The sequence below is a fragment of the Morone saxatilis genome, unplaced genomic scaffold (assembly GCF_004916995.1).
Source record: "Morone saxatilis isolate NCDOM2014 unplaced genomic scaffold, NCSU_SB_2.0 Contig8, whole genome shotgun sequence".
In the NCBI taxonomy this organism is placed as follows: domain Eukaryota; kingdom Metazoa; phylum Chordata; class Actinopteri; family Moronidae; genus Morone; species Morone saxatilis.
This window is the reverse complement of record NW_023340257.1, coordinates 2,201,871-2,206,218: the sequence shown is the minus strand read 5'-3', so window position 1 is coordinate 2,206,218 and position 4,348 is coordinate 2,201,871. Positions and strand designations below refer to the sequence as shown.

General features: G+C 37.5%; 1 protein-coding gene across 1 annotated transcript in view; it reads right to left on the bottom strand.

Annotated features, from left to right (window-relative positions):
* Positions 1–4,348, bottom strand: part of tbx4 (T-box transcription factor 4) — a 20,295-nt gene that overhangs the window by 14,761 nt on the left and 1,186 nt on the right. The gene's annotated exons all lie outside the window — the stretch shown is intronic.

Below are 4,348 nucleotides of genomic sequence, written 5' to 3'. Positions count from 1 at the left end.
TCTTAGAATGGGCCGTTTTTATCAACAGAGGGAACGTGTCTTCTTCTGGTGGAGTCCACCATGTTGAACCGCCATGTTTCTACAGTAACCCAGAACAGACAGACCAAACACTGGCTGTAAATAGGGACTTATGTATTTTTTTGGGAGTTTCATGGCCACCATAGTTTTTCCTACACACTTCACAGCCTGTTCTCATTCCCAGGTTGACAGATAAAGATGCAAGTGGTGATCAGTTGGTTGCAAGCTAGTTCCCACTTTTACCACATAGTTTTTGAATATATTGAATAAACACATGCACACACATTCTCTCATTTTTAATAGGCTCACATTTTAGTTGGCAGATGTTGAGTTTTTATCTAATGGTTTTAATCTACTGTGTGCAACAGGAAGTGCATCTCATTAATTATCAAGATTTTTTCAGTGCTTTTAGGTTCCAATCTGTTAAAAGTCTGTTTGTTAAGACTCTTGATGTTGTGTTTTTAAATGAATATTTCTGTCCAAATACTTTTAAACTCCTCAAAAACACATCCCACATGCACAAGTTTGTCAGACGTGGATGAAAACATCATCAAACAAAACTAAAACTGACTGACTGCAGTTTAAACTGACAGTCAATTTATCATGTAATGTTTAAAATGATACACGTAACACTTAACATTTTGACATGGCTGTGAAATGTCCATTTCAAGCCCTCACTCTCACAGGCTTTCTACTCGCATCAAACTCAGCACCCTGCAGATCAACACTGTCACTTCATACTTCTCATCCCTCTATCACGTTTTCACTTTTTTTTTTTTCACCTTGACATTTGACCTTTCAGTTCCACATAGAACAGCACACAGACTAAAGACAATCTTTAGAGATACCCTGCATCACCTTCTCCCTTCCTGGTTGTTTTCACAGCTGTACAATGGAACGTACAGGACAACCAGACCATAGATCAGAAAGTTTTTAAACAGGTTGTCATTTATCTAAACCTGTGCTTTAGGACCCCCCAAGAGATTACAAAAATGAAAAACGCTCCAAGATTATTAACAGGATAGAGAAGAGTAAGATTTTTAACGCACAATATTTTTTTCAAAATTAATTTTTTCTTGTTTTGAACTCTAAAAGTATTCAAATGAAACAAACAATAACAAAAACAATCACTCTTTGATTGAACTGTATACAACTCAAAGGTAAATCTAGCCTATGGTGAAGGGTTGCAAATAAACATTGCTTTGTTTGAAGCATCACAAGCCAACATTTATAACCCTCTATGTAAGTGTGTGGCAGTGCCTGTATGTACAGAGACCCTGCAGCCCTCTGCCTGTATTTTCTTATTATTTCACTGTATTCTGGGCGTTTCTGGGCGTCAACCTTTGGGCAGTGTGTGCAGTGTTAGGCTGGGACCATAAAAACGTAGCGACTAGGTTACAGTGCTGTCTCTGTCTCTGCTCTCAGTCTGTGTCATGAATGTATGAAGAGCTACAGGTTTGTGTGTTTGTTTGACCAAGCCAAAGGTTGAGAGACAGACACACACACACACACACACACACACACAAAATCCAGCAATCCTTCCTGCAGGGTTGTGAGGAGGCACAGACGCTGGAAGTCAGTCAGAGTTGGGGGTGCTAAGAGAAAGTCTGTCTATATACCGACGTCATACTTAACGCTAAATGCATGACATTCATAGTTTTATTCCTTCATTTAAATGACCATGATAATTTATTTTCTATTTAATAGTTACATAGATTTTATAACTTTTTAGCAGATAAAACTGATAAAATACAAGGCAAAACTTCTTTCCTGCCATAAATTCTGGTGTACACAAGTACATTCCAGTAAACAAGGAGAAAGTCATAAGATTAAACATTTTTATGGAGTAAAGGTTTTCATTATGCCAAGTTTTTGGTGGTGCTACAGTCCCCTCAGCACCCCTGCCCATGGGTTGGTGTTTATTTGTGCTTTAGAACGTAACCACAGTGAAGCAATTAGAAAAAAACACCTGATTTCTCAGATTCACTGCTTTGTTTTGTCCTCCCTCTCTTCATTCAACAAGTTCTTGCTTTGGTTTATCTGACACCAGAGGTGTCTGGTTCGCTTTGTAAAACAATTCAGTCTGAACTTGTGTGCTTTTGCTCCTATACGGAGTACTCAGTTATTGGTACAATACAGTTTCTGTAAAAATGTTAGATCCCTGTTAATTGGCTAGATTGTTTTATTTGAATTTTGGTCTAATAAAGTAGTTGTGAGATGTAAAAATAGTTTTAATGCCATCTCACTTTGAGTGTGGTTTCTGAAGAGACAAGCAATGATTTGGTTGCCTGTCATTGAAACTTATTTGAGCTAGCAGCATGACTCTTGGTTGCTTCACCACTTCCAGACTGAAATATCTCAGCAGCTAGGTCATTGTTTCTACAGACATTCACGGTCCTCTAAGGATGATTTGTTTTTCTTATCAAGCAGAACACAACTTCATATTGCTCTTTGTCATATATTTTCATTGTCACACTTTTATTTTTCTATCATTATATCTGCATTGGTTATTCTAGTCTAATAATTAGGCTTCGGTTTCATGATTCATAATAATCTGAATTGAATTAAATTAAATGAATCTGATAATTAGACAAACCCGATGTCCTGGGTGAAGTCATAGACTTGACAGAATTAAACAATCAAGCACAGATTAGATTTTCAGAAGTTACCAGTGATTACTAAAATTGAGAGAACTCAATCTGATAATCTGAGCCTGGTTTAAATCAGATTATGAAGTTACGCAAGTATCCATCTAGTCATGCTTCAATCTATACATTTGTGGCCAAACTACAGTGTCCTTTGAGGAAGTACTGGCAGCTACGGGGGCGGACGCAAGGTGTGATGCAGCGAGAAGACACTGTTCGTTAAACAGTAATGGTGGCTGTTAAAGAGGTTAGCATGCTGCTAGCACCAGTTATATCAGAAGTGGAGAGTATTTAGAAGAGCATTGGTAAGAGTTGACTACATTATTATTGGTCTGATTCATCCAATCACCTAGTAAATTCTTTTTTTGAAAGTGCCTGCCCTTTTCCATTCTGTTTCCAATGATAACTTCCAAGATGGTTCTATGTAACAAACCATCTGGTGCAGTCAGGTTAGTCTGCTCTGTAATATTTGAAAGAATCACTGGAAATGAGTCTCACTTTACAGAAAAGTTTTCAACTTTCAAACATAAAGGATGCTATGATTGCACTCAGTCATTTTCTAATATTCTATTCTACTGGTGTAGACCAATGTGACCAAATTTCTTCTACCATGATAACACTATTCATACCATACTTGAATAATTCAGCCTGGTGTTGATGTCATTTACTGGGAGTTCATTTGTAGAGCTGTTGCTTCTGAAGGATGAAGCCAGTTTCTGTGTGACCTTCAGCCGTCTGCTGCAGACTGACTGTAGGTAAACCTAGACAGGTTTCCCAGCACAGCTGCATAGCTAAACCACTGCACAGCCCTTCAAAGGGCTTTAAGGATTCAGAGCCCACTTCATCAGCTGGACAAGGGAAAGCCCATCTCTTACGGTTATGCAGCATTAAGGAAAAAATGTGGTGACCTTTTACATTTTTTTACTGGAAAAAAAACATCCCATGAGGAATGAGAGGCGGAGGTCGATTTGAGAGTGTACTCATTCTCTGGTTAATGTCCAAAGGCCTCACTATCTAATCCTCAGGTCGCATTAAATCCAACAAGCCGAGCAGTCATTTGTGTTTTCAATTATGCAGTCACTGCTGCAGGAACTTTCTGTCTCTTCCTGAAAGACAAAGTTATAACTGCTATATGTTACTATTAGCTGTCTAAACAGATGGTCACAGAAAGGTATGATACTCATTTTCTGTAATGAATCCATCACTTAAATATCACTTTTTCTGTGATTTTCCACCAACCTTATGATTCTGTGCAGAAGTATATCAGCAACTTTTAATATATTACCGTATGTGACTAACAATATATGCAACATTCTCCAGGTTTCTGTTGACATCTTGCAAAGCCAGTGAAACTGTTTTCTTTGAGGAAAGCCTTATTCAAGCTACTGCATCAGTATTTGTGTGAATAAACTCCAGTGTTAACGTGTGATTTTGTAGTGTAATTTTAGTTTAATGTATGTTTTGTATTTTGTATGCTACTGGATGCTTGAATTTCCCTCGGGATAAATAAAGTATCTATCTATCTGATGCATTGTGCTATTTTGTAGCAACTTTGATCTAAATCCTATTTTTGTGTGTAGTATGACATATTTCATGATTCATTATGAACAGTTGTGGAAAGTTACTAAGTACATTAACTCAAGTACTATTTTCTGCAAAATATTGTAGTTTTTACTCCACTACAT